The sequence below is a fragment of the Phascolarctos cinereus genome, unplaced genomic scaffold (genome assembly GCF_003287225.1).
Source record: "Phascolarctos cinereus isolate Bilbo 61053 unplaced genomic scaffold, phaCin_HiC Scaffold_2;HRSCAF=192, whole genome shotgun sequence".
NCBI classification, from domain to species: domain Eukaryota; kingdom Metazoa; phylum Chordata; class Mammalia; order Diprotodontia; family Phascolarctidae; genus Phascolarctos; species Phascolarctos cinereus.
Genome location: NW_027555625.1, coordinates 232554584 through 232577529, shown reverse-complemented (window position 1 = coordinate 232577529; position 22946 = coordinate 232554584). Strand labels below are relative to the sequence as shown.

The window sequence follows — 22946 nt, the reverse complement described above, 5'->3', positions numbered from 1 at the left end:
GTGATTGATAAACCCAATACTATAAGCTACTGGGAGGGAATTCTCTATTTAATGAAGAGAACTAAGAGAACAGGAAATTGGTATGGGAGAAAATAGGTTTTGACTAGAATTTACTCTTTATACCACAGGTTCCAAATGGAAGTAAATAGAAAAGGTCACATTATAAAAAGATTTTAGAATAATGGAAGGAAGGAAGTACCTTTGATCACTCTTGGGAGGAGAATTCATAATCAACCAAGGGGTAGGGGAGATCGCAAAAGACAAAATTGTCCATTTCAATGATATAAAAGCCAAAAGCTTTTGCCAAGCAAAATCAATTTAGCTAGAATAAGAAGAGAAGCTACTGAGTGGGGAGAAATCTTTGAAGTATATCCAAGATATTTTGGAAACTGATTCAAATGTATGATTATAAGTCATTCTCTAATAAATAGTGGCCAAAAACTATGAACAGTTAAAAAAAGAAATAAAAAATAATCACACAAAAACTGCTCCAAAATCACTAAAAATAAGAAAAATGCAAATCATCAACTCTAAGGTTTCACCTCATACCCACCATGTTGTCAAAGATGTTAAAAGATGTAAATTGTTGGTGTGAGAGAAAGGGGCTGTGGGAAGACAGCATATTCCTTACAATAATCCTGTTACACACTTTTGGTGAAATTGCAAATTCACCAAATTGTTCTGAAAAACAGTTTGGAAAGATGAAAATTATTAAATCATTCATGACCTTTTGTCTCAGCAATCCTGCTACTAGATAAACCCCCTTTAAGAGGTTAACAGCAGGAACAACAAGTATAATATTATTCCAAAAGGATTCATTATAGCACTTTTATAGTAGAAAATCTAGCACCCATCAATTAGGATACAGCTGAGCAATTGTGGTACATGAATTCATGGAACAGTATTGTGCCTTAAGAAATGATGAATATGAAGAATTCAGAGAAATGTGTATGGGAAGACTTCTATAATGTGATAGTGAAGAAAGTAGAACCAAAAGAACAATATATACAGTGAATTCAATAATGTAGATTAAATAACACAAAATTATATAAGAATGCAAATTGCAACAATAAATCTAGGTCCCAGAGGACTGATGACGAAACACATTTCCTTCCTCTCATTGGAGAGGTTGGGCCTACAGATGTGGAACATTGCATGCCTGTAGATTAAAAAGTGTTTGTTGATGATGCTGTCTCTTGGTTTCACTTACCTGTTTTGAAGGAAGGTAATATTGCAAGGGTGGTTATTAAGAAGTGACTGTGTTTTTTTAAAAAAAAAAAGATATAAGTAAAACATTTAAAAATATATAAAAATTTAACCTATGGTGAATTATATCTATACTTTCCCCCTGATTTCCAGTCTAATAACCCTATTTTTAAAAGAATATAAGATTACTTATTATTATGACTTACTCTTTTTCTGTTGTGGTCTGTTATTTATTTCTCATCTATATTAAACACATTTTTAATAGTTATATACAATTTTATATATTATTGATTTTTTTTAGTGTACTTTACCTCTCTGTGGCAATAATGGTCAGTAATAACACAATGCAATAATAACATAGATGTTTATTCCAAACTCTATTTTGGTTATTTCTATTATAGTAAAAAATATTATATACCTTATTTTTATATCATAATATTAAATTTTAACTGAAAGTAATCAAGCTTAGGGTATATACATACTATTATTTTTATAGAACAATCATCATTCAGTCAGTTTGAATTTCCTCTTCAAATGCTCATAGAAATTTCTCTAGTGGTAGATTTTTGTTGATGAATTCTTTGAGGTTTTGTTTATCATTGAAATGAGATCTTCTGTTTTCAAACAAAATGGCTATTTTTGGAAGGTTGGCAATTTGATGGTCCAATCTTATTTTTGTAGGATTTTTGTTCCACTTTGACGTTTTTTCCTTTGTTGCTTTAGTGAAGTCCACTGTTACTTTGATTGTTTAAATGTGACATTTTTTTTCTTTCTTGAAACTTGGATACTTTTTTCATTGTCTTTACAATTCTCGTAATATGCCCCACTGAATTAAAGTTAGAACTTCTTTTTCATAGTGTACTACGAATTTTCCCTACTTGTAGAACATTTCCTGATCTAATCCATTGTAGAAAAATTCCTCTAATTAGGTCTTCAAAAATACTGTTTGTTATTTTTTGCTTTGACTTACAACTCTGTTTTGTCCGGAATGCTCAGTAAGTGCTTTTTTTCAGGCTATTGCTTCCTAGAATCTATTCTTTATTTTTTTATTATTCTGCATTAATCTTTGTTCAGTTTTGTTGCCTCATAAGAACTTTGGAATTGATTGCATGACATGGGAGACACTGGCACAGGACCGCCCAGCATGGCGGACTCTCGTCAGAGAAGGTGCTGTGCTCTCTGAACAACACAGAATTGAAGTAGCTCAAAAGAAATGTGAGATGCGCAAATTTAAAGAATCCACCCCAAATGTTCATATGGACTATTCATGCCTGACCTGTGGTAGAGCATTCCGAGCTCATATTGGTCTGATCGGCCACAGTTAGACACAATGTAACTTGACTCCAACATAGTGATGTCATTTTGGTACTCTTCGAGAATGAAGGACGTGTGTGTGTGTGTGTGTGTTGTGTGTGTGTGTGTGTGTGTGTCTGTTATTACCTGCTTCCATGGATGAGTTAAACCCAGGAAATAGTTTTGTAGTTTTCCTAGTTGATGCTTTGTCGTGTGTGTGTGTGTGTGTGTGTGTGTGTGTTTATTTACCTTAAAGTTCTTCTCTAATTCCTTTAATGTATTTATCGCCATAAGTAATGGGTAACAACTACATTAGCTTGAAATCACAGTAAAAGGTCAGTGCTCTCTGGAATGCCAGGCTGGACTCTGGGCTGGGTCTCCACCACCATATCAGCTTTCTCAAGTGTGGAACTGGACTGCAAAGAATTTTCTTATTGCTGGTAAGATGGAGTGTGGCTGAACAGTAGCTTTTGGCTACTGAATATGTGGGAATTTTTTTTGGTGGCCGGGGGGGGGGGGATGGAGCTTAGAAGGAGAGTCCCCACCCACTGTGGATAGGTGAAGTGAACCAGGCATTTCTTAGACTTCAATTAGCAGTGGAGTAGATGAGGTCAAGGGCTACTCTTTCACTTAGACCTAGCTGTTCTTGAAGGGCAGAAGACAGTTCCTCAAGGCCTCAGATTGGATCTTGGACTTGTAAGCCAGACTCCAAAACGCTCTAATGAATAGGTATATCCAACAGTCATTGCTTTAAACCTAAAGAGCTCAGGTCAGTGGAGGGTGGGGAATGGAAAAGAGAAACCTTATATCCCTAACCTAGTGAAACAGGAAGTGTGTGTGAGGGGCCTAGGGAAGCAACAAAGGCATCAGGTCTAACTCAGCATTGGATCTGAGATTCTAGAACTATAGGTATCTGTAGCTCCCTAGGCAGGGGCTCTATTTATCATTTGCCCTCATCTCTGGATGGTTCTCTCAATTTTCCTTTTTTATGTTTTTCTTCTTCCTTCTTCTTTCTTTATTCCTGGGAGAGTGAGGTGGGGAGATTAGGAGAGGGAGTAATGTTCCATGGTCAGAGAGTGGCTCTCTTATTGCTCAGCCATCTTATTGGAGGTATGGGTGTGACTCATTCTTAATGAAGTCATGCTGCTTCTTTGTGATCATTGCTTCCTTTTGTAGATACCTATGAACTATAATTTTTATTATACATTCTAGAATTTTGCTAGGAACTAAAGTGAAACTCACTAACCTATAGTCTGCAGGCTGTTTTCTTCCTTTTTTTTTTAATCAGGACGTTTGATCTTTTACCACCCTCTATGATCTTTCAAAAACAAAGACAATGTGTCAGCAGTCATATCTACCAGGTCCACCCAGTATCCTAGCAAGTAGTTCGTCTGTGGCAGGTTGACTTGAACTCTTCAAGAGCAGGTCAGTACTCTTATTATCTCCCTACTTATCTTAGGTATCAACTCCTACCAGCCATTTACGTTTTGTCCCCCTTCCAAAGATCATTCTTCTTAGCAGAGAAAACAGAAACAAAAATAAGAGTTAATCAGCTTAGACTTTTATCTGTTGCCTGTTATCAGAGTCCCATTCACCCCAAGCTGCAGTCTGGCCCCTTCTTTGATCTAGTCCCTACTTTGATCCTCCTCTTTACCCTGATATAAGTAAGCAATCCTTTTTGTTTTCCTTAGATTTCCTGTTAGATTCAAATTACCCTAAGTTCTAGCCTTCTTGATAGTACGTTTATGCCCGTGTTTCCATCTTTGGTACATATTTTTTTAGAGATCCGTGTTGGTCAATAAGCTCCTCTTCATGCTCATCAAAAATCATGTCTCTTTGTGTTTTCAGAATTTCTTTTTTGAGAGCTTCTTGTTTCTCTAGGCTGGCTTCCCAGGTCAGTGGAGAGGCCAGAAACCATATTGCAAAGGATTGAGAAATGATTAGGTTTGTGACGACTTGGAGTCAGGGAATGGAGGCAATTCTTTCTTGGGAGTTTGGTTGTGAAAGTGAGGAGAGACAATAGCTTGGGGCAGGGCTGGTAGGGTCAAGTCAAGGTTTTTTAAGAGTAGGGGAAAGAGATAATATATGAGAAGATAGTGAAGATGAGAGATAAGGATTAAATGATAGGGCTAGCTCCTACAGGAAATGAGAGGGATACCACATAAGTTTGGCTTTAGCTAGAAGGGCAGACTCTTTTTCAGAGTGAAGAAGAGGATGTGTGAATACATAGAATTCACTATTGGCTTGACCTGGGGCGAGTAACTTCCCTTCTCTGAGCCTCAGTTTCCCTACTTATAAAATGAGACTAGACCATTTCCAGGAACATTCCCCTCCAGTGCAAAGCCCAATCGTGTGACTCAGTAGTGGGAGTTCTTATACTAGAGGACATAGGGTAACCTGGCCCCTAAGGTATCCAGGGCTGAGAGGTTGGTTTTAAAGAGCAAGAAATGGATACTTACGTCAGATGAAATAATCCAATCAGCCTGCAAGGTCCTCCCAGCGTAAGGGACTGCCCCTTTTCCATGTTCTGTCTGTTTATCAAGGCTCTATTACAGGAAGCTGTTCTCCTTCTCCAACCTCTAGGTTTGACCCCTTTCATCAATTTATCCACTTAATAATAACTCTCATTTCTATGGTATTTAAAGATGTTTGATTACAGGTAGCTAGGCAGCACCAAGGGAAAGCGCTTGATTTGGAATAAAAAAAATATTGAATTGGAATCTGGCTCTAGACACTTGCTAGCTAGGTGACCCTGGGTAAGTCACTTAACCTCTCAAACTCATTTTTATCATCTGTAAAATGGGCCTAATAATAGCATACCTCAAAGAGCTGTTAGGAGGATCAAATGAGATAATTGTAAAGCATTTTACAAAATCAATAAGGAAGAAAGAAAATTAACATTTATTAGACACCAGCTGTGTGTCAAGCACTATGCTGTTATCATTGCTTTTTGACAAGCAGTCTCCCCACAAAAAGCCTGTCAAGTAGGAAGCACTATTTATTTCCACTTTACAGTTGGGTGAGCTAAGGGACTGTAGAGAAATGGAGAGGCAGGAAGTGACTTATCCAAGGTCATACAGGTTGTCCTGACTGAACTGAGATTCAATCAGGCCTTCTTTCCACTGAGCGGAGGTAATGCTATGGCTTCACCGAATTCTTGTGACATTTAAGTCAAACTACAGAATGAGACACCTGATTCTTTTGAATTCTTGCTCCAGTGAGAATAAGTAGTCAAAGAAAGAATGAGAAAGAGAAAAGAGAAAATGGTGATACAGAGAGATAGAAAAAGATATGAAAGAATAGATCTAGAGATACATGGAGTTACAGATGAAGATAAAAAGAGAACGAAATAAAAAATAGAATAATAAAAAAGAATCCTTATAATTGGGAGTCCATAGAAATACCTGTCAAAAATAGGAGTGGACAGAGGAGGCAGTGTTGTGTAATAGAAAGCCCATTAGACTGTGAGGAAGGAAACCTGGGCTTATTGCAGCCCAGTGATCCTGTGCAGGTCACTCTCCTTCTTTCTACACCTTGCCTTGGTTTCCTTCTCTGGAAGATCAAGCAATTAGATTGGATAACCTCCAAAGCCTCTTCCCAGTTCTGGGATTCCAGTAGTCAGCATAATGTAGTAGAAAGAGCCCAGGCCTAGGAATCAGGAGACTTGAGTTTGAATTCAGTTTCAATTATTAGGTGTATGATCTTAGGTAAAACACTTTATCTGAGCCTCAATTCTCTCTAGTGTGTAACAGGGACAACAGTGTTTACAGTGAGTACATTAATTACCCTCAAAGAGTTATTATAAGGCTTAAAGTTCTATAGAAATGGGACTTTTTATTCTGAGTTTAAATCTTTTTAAAAAAAAGTCTGTTTATGGATTGCAGGTGATTCAAGGCAAGATTCATGGGAGGATAGAGTCGGGGGGATGCAGGCTGCAACACATGACCTGTGAGGATCTGTGTGAGAGAAATCCCATAAAACACGTCTTCGAGGAAAAGAAGATGGGCTGGTTATATAACAAGAGTGAGTAATAACAGTCCAATAACTTCACTGGTCCCCAAGAAATATCAAATGAACCAGAGAAAGACCTCCAGCACATGGGGTAAGTCCTTTGGGGAGGAATTTATGGACATGGACAAGCATGACAAAGTCAGAAAGTGTGGGACGATTCTATTGTACACCATGGAGGGAGGAGATCTGTCAAAGCATATGCTGATGGTCAGCCAGGAGTCCAAAGAACCAGTGAAGAGGGAAGGAAGGAACAGGTGTTTCTGAAGTGCTTACCGCTGTATTTGAGGCGCTGTGCCTATTGCTTCACAAATAGCATCTCGTTTGATCCTCACAACAACCCCAAGAGTTTTTACTCTTTTATTTTACTATATTTTACTTTTTTTTTTTTTACCATTTTATTCCCATTTTGTAGCTAAGGAAACTGAGGCAAAAGACTGGCCCAGAGTTGCCCAGCTAGTAAGTACCTGGAACCAGACAGGACATCAGGTCTTGACTTCAGGCTCAGCTCTCTATCCACTGATCTTCTAGGGGAAAGATTATGGACTCAGAATGAAGCAATTAAAAAAATATATCTATATGGCCAATGTAGGAATTCATTTGGCTTGACTATACATATTTATAACAAGGGTTTTGCTTTGCTTTGTTTTTCACTGGCAGAGAAGGAGAAAATAGTTTTGGGTTTTTTGTTGTTGTTAAATGAAAATAAATTAAATTAAATTTTTAAAAAAGAAAGTATATGCTAATCCTTTAGCCCCCAACCCCTATCTGCTTGGACTGGGCCATCCTTGGAGCGGTAAAGTCCATTTCATTGTTCCTCAGACCTCTACCCAGGGGACCATTGTGTTCTAGTACTGTGGACCCTTACCAAGAGGCTGATCCAAATAGCCTAGAGAAAAGCAAATTCCAGAGGGTGGGCCTAATGCTTCCACATTGTTCAATGACCTCGTGGGTTTAGGGCAGCCCTTCAGCCATGCTCAGGAGTTGGACATTTCTGGACAATCCTTAAGGACCTTGACAAATGGTAACATTTCTTCCCATAATGTAGTACTTTCTCCTCCTTAGGGCAAATTTGCTTCTGACCTGATAACAACAACGCCTTGTGCAGCCAATAGATAATGTAGCCACCCTCTCCTACAGATAAAGAAAGGAAGGCTCAGAAAGGCTGAGACTTGCTAGAGCTGGTGCAGCAGTCAGGGTGCAAAGCTGGTTACCTGCCTTCAATTGTAACAGTCTTCTAGGGGCACAGTGTTATCCAGAGCTGGCAAAAGGTATGGAAGATAGAAGAAGTAGCCCTGGGCATGGGTCCTAAGGGTCTGGTCTAAGCCCCAGCGCTGCTATTTTCTAATCTGAGGCAAAGCCATTTTTCCTTTCCACACCTGTTACCTCCCCAGCAAAATGAGGGGATGGAGTTAGACATCCCTAAGATTCTTCCTACTTCTGACATTCTAAGTTTTACACATTTTTTCTTTTTTGTTGCAAACTTAACACTCATTCACAAACACAAACTGTTCAATATATAAAGAACAAGAAAGAATATTATATTAAAAAAACCATGAACTTCTGTTACATGTGGATTTTAAAAGAAATATATGTCACAGATATGTATATATATATATATATATATATATATATATAATTTAACAACCTAGTAAGCAAAATTGTTGTATTTGTATCTCTTTCTGAATCCTTTTGTTGTGTGCACTTTTTACAATATCATATTGATGATCTTTCATTCACACGTCTACCATGACCTACTACCCCCATCCTCACTACAAAGAGAAGTCTTCTTTGTAATAAGTCTATATAATGAAGCAAAACAAACCAGTGTGTCTGAGAATACTAGGATTCCCTTTCAGTTCTCCATCCTCTACAGCATTATTAGTCTTCAGATCACTTTTTACTTCTCTTTCTCATTTCTCTCCACACCATGAAAACATGGAAAACAGCCTTCCCATTCACTGGCATTGGAATGACCTTAGATGGAATGGAAAGCCTGAATGCTGAAAGCTGCTGTTATTCTGAGTGAAGGAATTTTGACTGAATTAGAATCTGAGCAGAGACTAACCTGGGGGAAAGTTTTGAATTTTTCCAAAGCTAGGAGTGAACAGAAACTAGAAATTCAATGTGTGTTAAGTACCGCTTGCTACGTACAACACACTGTTCTAAGAGCCAAGGAGCTAAAATGATAATAGCTCTTGATTTGATAGCACTTTAAGCTTTATAAATATGACCCTGCAACATAAACCACTTCTGCCTTCCCTCCCTCCCCCAACATCCCTGTGAAGTACAAGAATTTTTATTCTGATCTTACAGATGAGTAGACCAAGCCTTAGCAAGCAGCAAAGCACTTACCCAGGGTCATACTGCCAGCAGAGGTCAAAGCTCAGTGTTTAACCCAGACTGTGTGCACAGTCTCTGACCTCATGGAGCTTACAGACTAGTTGGAAAGATAAGACAAGTACCGAGATAACAAGAATATAGATTAAAAGACAATAAGTACATAAGAAGAATGCAAAGTGCTATGAGATCAGAGAGGGAAGGGCACCACTTCCAGCTAGGAGAACCGGGAGGCTTCATTAAGGAGGTAGAATATGAGCTGGGTCTTAAAATATGTCAACTGAGATTCGGCTGAAAGAGCTTTTCCAGACTCGTCATTCAAGAAATGTTGTGAACAAAAGTGCAGAGACCTAGGAGAACAGGATGTCCTCAGGGAACAGTTACTGGTCCAGTTTGGCTCCAGCCTATAATCTGTGAGGGGAAAGTGTGTGACATGAGACTGGAGAGGTAGAGTGGGGGTCAGATGGTAGACAGCCTTGGATGCCAGGCTCAAGAATTTGTATTTTATCGTATGGGCGATGGAAAAAGCAGCAAAGTGGTTAGAAGAAGCGATACAAGGACACTCTCAAGATCTCTCTGATGAACTTTGGAACTGATTGCATGACATGAGAAATGCTGGCAAAAGACCACCCAGCATGGTGTACCCACATCAAAGAAAGCACTGTGCTCTATGAGCAAAGCAGAATTGAAGTAGCTCAAAAAAAATGTGAGATGCACAAATTTAAAGACATTCGACTCCAAATGTTCACACAGACTATCTGTGTCCGACCTGTGGCAGAGCATTCCGAGCTCGTATTGGTCTGATCAGCCACAGTCAGACACACTGTAACTTGACTCTAACATAGTGATGTCATTTTGGTCCTTTCTGAGAACGAAGGACAACAACCAAGTGTTATTGAGCAGGGGCATGATCAAGACGGATGAAGTGATAGAGACAAAGAAGTAATAGGTTTGGAGTTAGGAGGCCTGAGTTCAAGTACCAGCTCTGTCAAATAAGAGGCACAGGAAAAATCACTGACAACTCAGATTGTAAAATGACTTACAATGGATGGAAGTGCAAACAAATGATGGAAAATCAGCACATAATGTGACAATGTCTTCAAGGATCATTTCAGCAGCAACAAAGCATGGGACTGGTAATGAATACTATGGATAATCTTTGAAAAGTTTTATTTAACTATGATGGAAAAAAGATGAGGATCAAAGATGGAATAGGTCTACTGCTCAGGATAGATGGAATAATAGCAGAGAATGGAAAGAAGGCAGAATGACTCAACATTTACTTTGCCTCTGATTTCTCTTATAAGAAGAATGATCATTGGAATGGGAAGAACAGAATAAAAATGGTCAATAAAGAGTTGAAACCTAAGATAAACAAGAAAATGGTGAGATCACTGAGTTGCCCTCAATGAGTCCAAGACATCAGGATTGGACAAACTGTAATGCAGGTATAACCCACAATCATCTCTTCTATTTACTCTCTGAGTTACAAAGTCCAGCTCAAACACCACCTCCTACATGAAGCCTTTCCTTATGCTAGTGCTCTCTTTTCCTCCAAACTATCTGATTTGTACACATGTACAGAAATAAAATACGTATACATACATACATATATGTATATGTGTGTATATATACACTATTTCCCACGATAGAACCTGAATGCAGGGACTATGTCATTTTCCCCTTTGTATACCCAGTCCCTAGCCCAGTTCCAGACACAAATGCTTAATAAATACTCATCGACTGATTGGTTGGTTGCATGTGTAACTTTGGGCAAGTCATTTCCCTTTTTTCCATCTTAGTTTTTCATCTCTAAAATAAAGGCTTTGAACTAAATGTCCTCTAAGCCTTCTTCTAGATTCAAAATTCTATGAATCACCCTGGTCAAAAAATAGAACTTCTATCATACTGGAGGTCACAATTGACTAAATTTTTTTATGCTGTGTACTTTCAGATGGGTTCCCATGATTTTGGCAAGAGGCACATTAAATCCACTCTGAAATAACTTTTGTCACAAACACATCTATCAACTGTAATTTCCCCCATTTCTAAGGGATGCTGAGAGCACTAGCAATGCTTGACCCTTTACTGTGTTGTTGTTTTTTTTAATTGTTGACTGGCTGCCATATGGATGGCAGCTTGTTTCTCCAAGCTGTGAATGCCTCCCCTTTCTACCTTCTCTTAGCTGTTGCAAATTCTGGCCTTCTGTGTCAGGCTCCTGTTTACAGAAAAAACTGATTTGATTATATCTTTCAAGCAATTATGATTTTTCTTAGAATAGCTCAGCCAGAAACATGTAATCAGAGGCACTGACTGTATGTAAAACCTTTAACTGACTGAATTTCCCACCAGTGATAATAACTTTTCTGGGCAAAAGAAGTATACGAAACATGGTTTTCAACTAAAAAATGTGTTGAGGGAAAGGCTATTAGAAAAAGATTGATGGCTTTTCTTGGAATGAAAACATTTGGAGAACTCCGTGGTAGTGGAAAGAGCCTTGGGTTTGGAGTGAGAGGGCTTCTGCCGCTTATTTTCTATGTGCCCTTGAGCAAGACCCTTCCCCTCTCTGTGCTTTAGTTTTTTTCCCCTGGAAAATGAGTGGGTTGGGTTAGATTAGCCCTATGGCCCTGTCCAGCTCTAAATTCTATGGACCCATAAGCTTCAGGCAGGACTGTCATGGTAAGAACAATAGGTGTGGAACAGAAAGAAGGAGGTAAGCTCCTTGAGGGCAGAGATAATTTCATGTTTGTTTTTGTCTGTCCAGTGCCTACTGCAGAGCTTGGCAGATGGTAGAAATAAGTGTTTATTAAGCACCTACTATGTACCAGGGGCTGTGTTAAACACCTTACAAATATCATCTTATTTGATCTTCACAATAATCCTGGGAGGTAGCTGTCATTGTGATCCTCACTTTACAGTTGAGGAGACTGAGGCAGTCAGAGATTGACTTGCCCAGGGTCACACAGCTAGTAAGTGTCTGAGGCCAGACTTAGTATCTCATCTTACTGACTTCAGCCTGGTGCTCTATCCACTGCTTCCTTGTTCAATGATTTATCAATTATTGATTGAGATAACTGAATTCTTAGAGAAACTAGCTGTGTGACCAGGGGTAAGTCCCTTAGCCTCTCAGTCTCCCAACTAACTCTCTAAGACTCTAAGTTAGAATCAAGTTGCCCATCTTTATCTTCTGAGGGATTTCCCATGTGGTTCCCAGCAGTGATGAAATCATAGGCCTGGCCTCACCCCCTGAATTATCTAAAGCACTTTTTCTTGCATTATCTTATCTGATACTCACAAATACACTATAAGAAATGTAGGGCAGCTATTCATAACCCTTGGTCCAAAACCAAAGTTTTAGATTTACTTGGATTGAGTTCAATATTGAAGGATACTCACAGAATATTTTGCAGGGCAGGTGGAGGGGCCTCTTGCTCCCACCCGGGATTTCCCCAAGAAACAGAATTTGGCTCGCATCTAGATCTTCACACACACGCACACACACACACACACACACACACACACACACACACACACACACACACCCCTACACACACACGCAAACATGCACACATAAGATAAAAGAGCTCTCTTCTCTCATGAAAGCACTTCCAATACATCAAAAATAGAACAGGCTTATTTAACCCAACAAAAGTGCAAAGGCCTCTTGACTTAAAATGTCATCTTGTGTTTGATTCCTCCCCTGCCCCCCAACCAACTCCTAAGGGAAAAGCACTGGGTAGACCTGGTGCCCTCATAAAGGACTGTTGATCTGGGGGGTAACTATGAACTATCTCAGAGCTATGACTATAGATAGAACTTTACACATTGCTATGGACTCTTCAGAAGAAAGTAAGGCATGAGAGCAGGTATTCAAGAAAGAGGCCAAAGCAATTAATTGCCTTCTACAGTCAAGACTTCCAAGTGCCATCCCTAGAGAGATTTCCAAATTTGGGATTTTGGGCCAGTGCACTCAAAGGCACCCTGGTGTACCATTATTAGGGACTTTAAATTTTTAAGTATGGGGGTAGAGTATGTGCCCAAGAGGAGTCTTTTAAGAACCTCCTGACTCCTTCTCTGGTCTCCTTGATAAAGGGGTTAGGTCTTTGATAAGGGAATAAATTGTGAACTCACTTAAACTTTACTTTTAAGAGATCCAAGGACTCAACAGGACCTTCTCAGGCTCTTTCTGGGCACACTCCACATATTTATACTTCAGTATATCAAAAGAGCCATGATTTTCTCATTCTGGACAAAATCTGGCACACCTCAGTAGATGTTCTCTATGACTTAATATTTCTGAAACAATTCATCAGCTGGTGTCCAACTCTTCCATGATGAGCCTCTCCGCACTGAGCCAGGGTGTTCTTTGGAAGATAGACATTCAGCCATTATGGCTTGGTAGGGTGGGCCAGAATAGAGGATCACAGGCCCATAGAATCATAGGAGATTCCAAGCAAATAGAAAACTTAGAGATCAGTAAATCTAACCCCTTCATTTTTTCAGAGAAAGAAACTGAGGCCCAGAGAAGAAAAATGGCTTGTCTAAGATCCCATAGCATTGTTCTTCTGGCATATATGGTCCTTGAGAACCCAAGATCTCCATACTATGACAAAACATCAAGAAAAGACTTCAATCAAGGCAAATGCTTTTATTCAATTTTGCAAGTAAGGAAAGTAAACTACAGAGCAGTTGAGTGACAAAGTACAGAATATTTTTAAAAACAGGGATTTTAGTGATCCTTTAGCCCAATCCTTTCACTCTAAAAATGAGAAACTTGAGACTAGAGAGGTGAAATTTTTTTATTAAACAATTTATTTATTAATTTTTAGTTTCCAGCATTTACTTCCATAAGATTTTAGTTTCAAATTTTCTCCCCTTCCCTCTCCTCCCCCCACCCCAAGATAGTGTGCAGTCTGCTATAGGCTCTACTTATACATTCATCTTAACCATATTTTCACATTAGTCATGATGTAAAGAAGAGTTAGAACCAATGAGAGGAACCGTGAGAAAGAAGAATCAAAACAAAAGGAGAGGAGCAAATAGTCTGCTTCTGTCTGCATTCAAACTTCATAGTTCTTTCTCTGGATGTGGATAGCAATTTCCATCCTGAGACTTTTGAAGTTGTCTTAGATCCTTGCATTTACTAAGAAGAGCTAAGTCTATCACAGTTAGTCATCTCACAATGTGGCTGTTACTGTGTACGGTGTTCTCCTGATTCTGCTCACTTCACTTAGCAGCAGTTCATAAACATCTTTCCAGGTTTTTCTGAAGTCCACCTGCTCATCATTTCTTATAGCACAACAGTATTCCATTACATTTATATACCACAGCTTGTTCAGCCCTTCCCCAATTGATGGGCATCCCCTCCATTTCCAATTCTTGGCCACCACAAAAAGAGCTGCTATAAATATTTTTGTACTTGTGGGTCCTTTTCCCATTTTTATGATCTCTTTGGGATACAGACCTAGTAGTGGTATTGCTGGGTCAAAGGGTATGCACAGTTTTATAGCCCTTTGGGCATAGTTCCAAATTGCTCTCCAGAATGGTCGGATCAGTGAGAGGTAAATTTTTTTTACCAGGATCACTTAAGTCAGTAAGGTTTAGAGCTGGGACTAGGACCCATAGCTTCTGATTATCAGATTAGAATACTTTTCCCTTGTACCACACTATTTAATTCAATATTTCAAGAGATGTGTGACATCATCAACTTATGCATTCCCTCCAACAGAACTATTATTAGTAGTATCATCTGTCTAATTTGGGGGCAAATTGTTCAACCTCTCTGAGTCTCAGTTTCCTTGTCTATAGAATTAGGAAGTTAGATTACATGATTTTTAAAGTTTCTTCCAGCTCGGAAAACTCAAGATACTATGAATGAATTAGGATAGAGATATTGAGAAACTTCTTCTACTGATGCCTGTGTGATAGAGGAAATGACCAATCACGGCCCAGCTCTTAAAACCTGTTCTGTTTGCAGTGTGTTCCGATCTTACCCCAGTGATTTGCTGAGGACAGCAGATTTTTAATGGGAGGTTTAGGTGAGTGGGAAGAATGTAATGGAGAGCAGGCCAACAACGGTCTAGTGCCTAAGTTCGTGCTCTGTATAACCCACTAGGAGGGACAAATTCAAGCATGATCTAAGCAATGGGCCCTCATTGACTGGTCCCCACCACTACACTTGCATAAAAATAGAAATGAAAAATATGACAGTCAATTAACCATAACAACCATAAAATTTTACCACGTGGCAGCTGCTGCTCTATTCTCAGAATTTCCAACTCTTCATTTTCCACTAGATCCTCCACTTAGTTTTAACTCTATGAACACCATGCTTCCTCAGGATAGGCTCATTACCAGAAATCTCACTGTCATGGTGACTGCTTCAGCTGTGGTACTCAACACCTCCTCAGTAGACTCAATTGCTTCTCTCCCCTCTGATTTGAGGGCTGGAGGGCAAAACAAAGAACCCCTCCCAGAGCCTCCCTTTATAGAGGCCTCAGAATTTCCAACTTGTCATTTCTCACCTTCTGATCTCCTTGGTTTCCACTCCCCCATTGTTTTCATGCCCCCATACTGGGTATCCTCTGGTGCCTTACCACCTTCAGCTTCTTTTTATATACTGTCTTCCCCCATTAGATTGTAAGTTCCTTGAAGGCACAGACTGTCTTTCTTATTATTTTTACACCCCCCCCCCCCAGTGCTTAGCATGGCACACTTAATAAATGTTTATTGACTATTGGTTTAACACTCTGCATTTCCCTTCTGTTCTCATTGGGTCTAAATGTAGCCCAAACCATATTGTCTCTTTCAGCAGTTCAACAGTTTCAATATTCATTCATCCAACGTCCAATAGATGTTTATTAAATACCATCCTAGTAGGCCCGTAGTGCTGTGCTTTGCAGGGTATGTGTAGCCTGGACACAGTCCTCGGGAAGCTAGGACTTTATACACTGCTGATCTATAGGAGCAAGTTGGCCACTGAAATGACAACCAAAATAGGCTATGTCTTTGAACAGGGGGGCAGTTTCAGTTCATCAGTATGTAAGGATTTAATGTGAGGTTCCCCCCACCATGAGTCTAAAATATTCAGATGATTGCAGCCAGTCAGACCAGAGAATTGTGTCAAACCCAAAGTCCTTAGAGAAATGAATCATAGAAATAACCAACAGATTTGTAGAATGTCAGAGATGGAGGTGACTTCAGAGCACAGCATGGTACAACTAGAAGTAACCTTAGAACATAGAATGTCAAAGGAACAAGCCTCCCCTCCGTCATCTCTTCTGAGAGCTCTCCTAGCCCAACTGTCTGACTTCCATTCTCTCTCTCTCTTCCAGCATCATCCTTGCTTCCTGCAAATGTGTCCAACTTTGCTCCCATGCTTAAAATATCCTCACCTGACCCTACCATTTCCTCAAACGAAGTTCCATTATCTCTCCTCCTCCCTTTCACTGCAAAACTCCTAGAAAGAGTAACCTATATTCTGTGCCTCTGCCTTCATTTCCTCTCCACCCACTCATTTCCCTTACAATGTGACTTCTGACCCCACCACTTGACTGAAACTGCTCCCTGAAACTTTGCTCAGGCTTTTTGAACAGTTAAAACTGATGAGCTTTTCTCAGGCATTTTCTTTAATCCTCTTCTGTAGCTTTTTACACTGTCTCTGTCCTCCCCAGGATACTCTTCTCTCTGGGCTTCCCTGACATTGCTGTCTCTTGGTTTTCTTCCCACCTAAATAACTCACTCCTCAGGCTCCTCTAATGGTTACCCATCTTCCTTCACTTAACGGTGGGTATTGGCCGAAAGCTTTATCCTAGACCCATTTCTCTTTCCTCTATGCTTTCTAATTTTTCATCTGGATGTAAATACTTCCCAAATCTGTATACCCAGTCTTTCTCTCTTTGCTAAGTTCAGTCCCACATCTTTACCTGGATGCCTTGTCAACATCTCAAATTCAAAGTAGCCCAAATGAAACTCTTCTCTTCTCACCACTGAAACGCATCTCCACTCCAAACATCCCTATTTCTTCTGAGGACACCACCACTCTCCCAATCACCTAGATTTATAACCTAGACTCTTCCTCCTCCCTCACACTCAATATCCAATCAGTTGCCAGTTGCTTCTACTGCTATAATGTCTTTCATATCTGTCCCCTTCTGTTCATTTACACAGCCACCATCCTACCTCTCCTAGACAAGTTGCTGTAATAGCCTCCTAATTGGGCCCCTTTATTGAGGCCTCTCCTCTCTCCATCCATCTTCCACATAGATACCAAAATAATATTCCTAAGGCTTGGTTCTGACCATGTCATTCCCATGTTCTAAAACCTTCAAAGACTCCCCATTGCCTGTAGGGTAAAATAAAAACTATTTGGTCTGATGTTTAAGGGCCTCCAAAGTCTGGGTCCATCCTACCTTTCCAACCTTATTTTATATTATTTCCTTTAGCATACTCCACATCCAGACCAAGCTAGAATAGATGCTTCCTGATCTCAACACTCCAATTCCTGACTCTCAGTCCACAAATATTTATTAAGATCTTATTACGTGCTAAGTGTTAGGGATACAAATGAAGACTGAGAAAAACAACTGGGGAAATCGGGGAAGACTTCATAGGAGAGATAGTTGAAGTGAGCTTTGAAAAAACACAGAGCTGAAAAAAGAAACTGCAGTAGCTAAACATTCAGGGGAGCAGAGAGTAGGAAGGCTTGTATTTTATGGACGGGGGATAGCTTATACGAATTTGCTGAGGCTGTCACCATCCAACAGCCAACCCTTTCTGTGCCTTGCTCATGACATTCAATCTCTGATTCCCTGTTAGTGTTTTCTTTCTCCTCAAATTATTTTGTATTTACTTATCTACTCAAAATAGACGTTGTGTCTTTCAAGTAGAATGGGGTCTGCTTCAGAATAGGGACTGTTCTGCTCCTATCTTTACATGCCCAGTATGGGTAGCCCACTACCTTTCACAAAGCAGACCCTTCCCAAATTCTTGTGTGTTGACTTAGAACTGGAAGAGACCATAATAGAACATAGGCTGTCAGAGCTGAACCTTAAAGCATGAAACAGACACTAACTGAGAGCTGGAAGGGCCCTAAAAGGGGGACAACATGGAATATTAACTCTGGAAGGGAGCTTAGACATAATCTAGTCTAGGACTTCTTAACCACCTTTATGACCTTCGGCAGCCTGGCGAAACCTGTGAACCCCTTCTTAGAATGTTATTTTCAAATGTATAAAATAAAATACAAAAGACTCCAAGGGAAATGAATTATGTTGAACTAGTTTCCAAAAGATTTTTTTTTAAATAAATGTCCAGACTCCATGTTAAGATCTCCTAATCTAGTTCAACATCCTAATTTTACAGGTGGAGAAAATCAGGTCCAAAGAGGAGATATGAATTGCCCTTATCACTAACATTCTACAGATGATAAGTATTCCATCTTACCCCAAGTCCAGAGCTTTCTTTGGGATGAAAGAAAGCTATAACTCCACTCTGTTTTGTAACAGGTACTCTCCTTTAAACCAACAAGATGCCAGGTGGGATCATAGGCATAAACAGTCAAGGATCCCAGAGTCTAAGGGTGACTGGCTGTCCTGGAGGTCTGTGTTGCAACCTGTGTATTTACTGTGTTGAATCTCGCCTCTTTCGGGGCCCCAGTATCAGTGCTTTGAGATCCTTTTTGGCAGGGACCTTCATGTGCTATCTTCTCACACGGGGAGGGCTGCTCCTCCCCTTTCTCCAAGGGGTCTCTGTACAGGCAGATCAGGTTGCCCAAGGCCTTGGCAAACAGAAGGTTTGCGTGGGCGCCCAGCACTGGACATGCTACCTGGGCTTGTAACAGACAGAGGAAGCCAAAGCCAGATGGAGCGTCAGATCAGGCGTTTGTTTTTCTAGCAATTAAGGGAGGGGGAGAAAATGTTGCTTGTAATTAAACAAGGAAAATGTTACATAAACCACCCCCCACAACAGCTGCGCTAATCCCTGGAGGGGACAGCAGAGCAGTGGGTTAAACACTGTCAAGGCTGGGAAATATTTGGTGTCTTTCAGCTTGGAGTATCCAGTGTTGAGGGAGGGGGTTGGGCCATTTAAATTGCTGCTGCTGCTGCTGCTGCTGCTGCCATTTAGGATGTCCCCCACCCCCTAGCCAAGTGGGAATCTGTGGACCTGCAGCCAGGAAGCCTGCAAAAAGCTGTAAGTGGTGAATCATTACAGAATGACAAATATCAGGACTACCTGGGACCTTACAACCAAGAACACAAAATGTCAGAGCTGGGAAAACCCTGGACTCCTCACTTATACTCAGCCCACACGTCCAAATTGTTGCCAAGTTCTGCCGTTAGTCCCTTTGCAGCATCTGTCCCGATGTGTCCCCTTTTCACCACTGAAACAACCACTTACCCCTACCTTAACCCCCTCAAATCCCCGTCATGAACTAGCGAGATAACTTAGTTTATCTCCCTGTCTCAACTCTTTCCTCTCTTGGAGTCTGCACTCTACTTAGCTGCCAAAGTGATTTTCTTGAAGGGCAGGTCTGACCATGTCACCCCCCTTACTAAGTAAACTGCATTGGCTCACTATTACCTCCAAGATCAAATACAAAATCTTCCACTTTACTCCCCTTGACATAGTGTTCTTCACAAGGACACTGGTCTACTCACTGTTCCTCAAACAAATCACTCCATCTCCAAACTCAAGAGTTTTTGCTGGCTGTCCCCCATGTCTGGTATGCTCTAAATCCTCACCTCTACCTCCTCGGCTTTCCTGGCTTCCTTCAAGACTATCAAACTCCACTGAACTTCTACAGGAGGCCTTTCAGAGTCTCTCTGCCTTTCTCCCAACCAGTGCCTCCAAGATTACCCTCTATTTACACACACACACACACACACACACACACACACACGCATATATATATATATGTTTGTTTGGTTTTTTTTGCCTACTCTCTCCCCAGTTGAATGAGGCCTTTTCGGGTCCAGGAACAGTTTTTTTTTTCTTTGTACCTCTAGGTCTTAGCACAGTGCCTGTCTGCTCAATAAATGCTTGTTGACTGAATGAATTAATACAAAACATAGAATTTCAGAGCTGGAAGGAACTTCCACGCAGAATATTCTACCGTCCACCATCCAGGCCACCTTGACATCTGCTCTTCCGCTACTGTGTGCCTACCCCCCCCCCCATCTTGCTCTAGGCATAATAATCAAACCAATCGACTCTTCCTTAGATTGACTCACCATCACTGTGACTTCCAGACCAAAAATCCCTTCCCTAACCACTACTCCTCTGTTTGTTTTGTCTTTCCCTATTAGAACAGAGGTTCTCTGATGTGGGAACAATCTTACTTTTGTCTTTTTATTCCCATAATACCTGGCATACTTCAATAGCTTGACAAATTTGTTTTCATTCATTCGCTCACCACAGAATATTAGATCTCCAAGGGAACCTTGGAACACAGAACATAGAGTGTCAGAACTAGAAAAGATGAGAAGATACTGTCAGGGCCAGAAAGGACTTCAGAACTGGGCATGTCAAAGCTCGAAGGAACTTTAGAGCATAGAACAGGGATGGGGAACCTGTAGGCCACATGTTGCCCCTGGCAAAGAATGTTAGGGCTGGGTGAGCCACAGAGACCATCTGGTCCAATCTCTCTCTTATTTAATAGAGAGGCAGTGCTGTACCACGAAAAAGAATGGTGGACTTGGTGTCAGAAGGTGGAGGATAAGAAAGCCCTAAGAGTCTTGGCTCTGAAACTTACTCAACTGTGTGAGTAGAAATGTTGATTTCTCTCTTCAGGCACCATTCTCCCCTTACCCTGTCTCAATTGTTAATTAAAATATAATGGGTTATTTTTTATACATGAGGAAATGAAGTCCAGAAATGTGAAGTCACTTGCCTAAGGCCCGATAGCTATTAAGGAACAAATCTGGAGCTGGGCCTCAGATCTCCCGAGTTACTCTTTCCATGGCACCAAGCTGCCTCCAGTTGGGAGTTCACTGTTGCCTTGTTTCTCCTTCCATCTTGAAGAGGACCACTGGCAGCTGGGAGGCAGACTGGCATGAGTATTGACTTGGAGTCAGGAAAATCTGAGCTCAAATCCCACCTCAGACACTTACCTGGGCAAGTCACATAACTTCTCCTGTCCTCGCTTTCCTAATCTGTAAAATGAGAATGACAATTGCACCTATCTCACAGGGTGGTTGTGAGGATGAAACTTATATGTAAAGGTCTAAAACACTATATGAGTTAACTACCAACAATAACAAGGACATGACTAATAATAATCCACCTAAGCTCCTCTGGATTCATGATCATTTTTTTGCCTGCTAGATATTCAGCAGGAAGTAGATAGAAATTATTTGTACTCCCATTTTACAGATGGGAAAACTGGGGAAAGCATGGAGTCAGGAAGTTAATTCACCTAAAGGACTTTTACCTAGTCCATAAGAATGAGAGCTTCAGTCTCTAGATTGGTAATGGTCCCTTTCATCCACATTCAGTAGGTCACCAGCTTTTCCTCTCCTCAAGTTGAGATGGCTGGCTCCGGGCGAAGCAGTGAATGTCTGGGCCCCGAGGCCCCATTCTCACTCTATCACCACCCACCCAGTGAGAAACAGGAAGCTGAGATCAGGCCCCAGTCTTTGAGAGTTTTTTTTTTTTAAATGGAACCCTAGAGCTGTCAAGGTTCCCTCCCTTAAGAATATTATCAAAGCTTTCATCTCCTGGTCATTAGCTGGAATACCTGTTGGGAACACCCACCCACTCACCGTTTGATGCTGGTGCTGACTCACCTGTTTTCCCAGTTAACTCTTGGTCTAACATAGATACCTATATTCATTCTTCACAAATTGAGGAAGATAGGGCTGAAGTGTTTTCCCACACAGCAGAAGTGTCTAAGGTCATGCAGGCAGAGCCTCGGTATTATAGGATTTGGAATTGGAAGGAGCTTCAGAGATCCTGCCACCCAAGCCTCTCAGTTTAGAGATAACGCAATGGAAGCCAAGGGAGAAGAAAGAACCTACTCATTGGCACGCAGGTACTAAGTAACAAAGGCAGTTATTTGAATCCAACTATTCTGATCCTAAATCCATTTTTCTTTCCATCATATATCTGTGTCCACACACACAGGAAGAGGTTCACACAGGGGCTCAATTATCCTGTCCAGGGACTTAGTGGTCATGCCTCCCAAAAACTCTCGGTGTGTGCGAATGGTTCAGCCTCTATCTCCCCAATTTGGAAAGAATTCGTATAATCCTGTTTGCCTCAGTTTCTTCATCTACAAAATGAACCTGGAGAAGGAAATGGCAAACTACTATAGTATATTTGCCAAGGAAACCCCAGATGGGGTCATGAAGAGACAGACGAGACTGAAAACAACTGAACAACAACAAACATCTACATTAGAATAAGAGAGAACTTCTGTTCCTATGGGGGTGACCCTAGATGGCCACTGAAGTCTCTTCCACTTCTGAGAGTCTCTGATTTCTGTGATTTGCTTTGGCCTGAAAGTAATCTGCTACAAGTTCCCTATGAATATAATGATTTTTAAAAAAGAAAATAGCTAATGTCTCATTAACACTAACTGCTTGTGTGACCCTGGGCAAACCACTTAACCGCTATGTGCCTCAGTTTCCTCAACTGTAAAATGGGAATAATAACAGCATCCACTTCTCAGATGAGATTTGTAAAGCACTTAGCACAATGCGTGGCACATAGTAGGCGCTATATAAATGCTTATTCCCTTCCTCCCTTTCCCTTCCCCTTCTATACCCCTATACTTTTCACAAGCACCAAAAGAATAGTTCAGAGAAAGGTAGGGCTTCTAACTATGGGGTGGCAGACTGCCCAGTGTTAGTGCCCAAGGCAGTGGAGAATAGGAAATTGGGATAGGAAGGAAAGGAGACTCTGCCTCAGGAATATGCTGGAGCCAGCTCATACCTCTTGGAGAACTGATTGTTAAATTTTCAGTGAGAGAACTTTCATCTTGGAAATCAGCAAAAGCTACAAAGCTGGGCTTTCTTTGTTGCTTTGTTGGTTGTCTCCACTAAAGAAAGTGATAGAGAAAATGTTAATAATGAAGATTAAACTTAAAAGTGTGCCTTGCA

At 40.7% G+C, this 22946-nt stretch overlaps 1 long non-coding RNA gene across 2 annotated transcripts in view; it reads left to right on the top strand.

The window, feature by feature from the left end:
* LOC144455869 (uncharacterized) overlaps nt 1–22946 on the top strand; it is a 107341-nt gene that overhangs the window by 8902 nt on the left and 75493 nt on the right. The window contains exons 1-2 of one of the 2 annotated variants that reach the window (XR_013484690.1): nt 3662–3924; nt 6384–6601. This is a non-coding gene — a long non-coding RNA (uncharacterized LOC144455869). Of the gene's footprint in view, nt 1–3661; nt 3925–6383; nt 6602–22946 lie in introns of those variants that run through there. The other variant, XR_013484689.1, reaches the window with a different exon arrangement.